Source organism: Quercus lobata, chromosome 12 (assembly GCF_001633185.2).
Source record: "Quercus lobata isolate SW786 chromosome 12, ValleyOak3.0 Primary Assembly, whole genome shotgun sequence".
Classification (NCBI taxonomy): Eukaryota; Viridiplantae; Streptophyta; class Magnoliopsida; order Fagales; family Fagaceae; genus Quercus; species Quercus lobata.
The window spans coordinates 34,233,614-34,234,209 of record NC_044915.1 but is presented as its reverse complement, the minus strand read 5'-3'; positions in this window follow the sequence as shown (position 1 = coordinate 34,234,209).

Sequence of the window (596 nt, the reverse complement as noted above, 5' to 3'; positions counted from 1 at the left end):
AATTATAGCTCAGTTGGCCCAAAAAAAAGTATAATAGCATCCAATTAGCTAAAAAATTCACACAAAATGATAACGTTATATATTCTAAACAAATTGTTCTTTCTTTTCCTTTCCTTCACTTCTTAGCCACCAAACGGCAAGAAGTGTTGAACTGTTGATGCGGTGATTTCTGCGAATTAGAAAATATTTTTATTAATATTAGGTATAATAATAACTTGACATATCAGAAATTCATTTGTCACCTCAATGGTTTTCATTAGTTTTGACTGGAAAAAATCGCATTGGATTATGATCATTAATAAATTCAAACAGCACAAGAAACTCTTATCATTGTTTAGAGACTTTCACATAGAAAATCAGGTTCATCTTCTATCCATATCTCCTCTTGGTTTATTGTTTGACAATTCTGAGTTGTAGTACTATCTGTGGAATGATTATCAAAGCTCACTCAATTCCTCTACATGGCTCAAGATGATTCGCACAATAAAAAGGTAATATTGAAACATATGCTTTAAAAACAGTAATAGGGACTAAATTGAAAACCTTTTAAATTTACCAATTACCAGAGAAAACATCAAATTTTTTTTTTCTCTAAT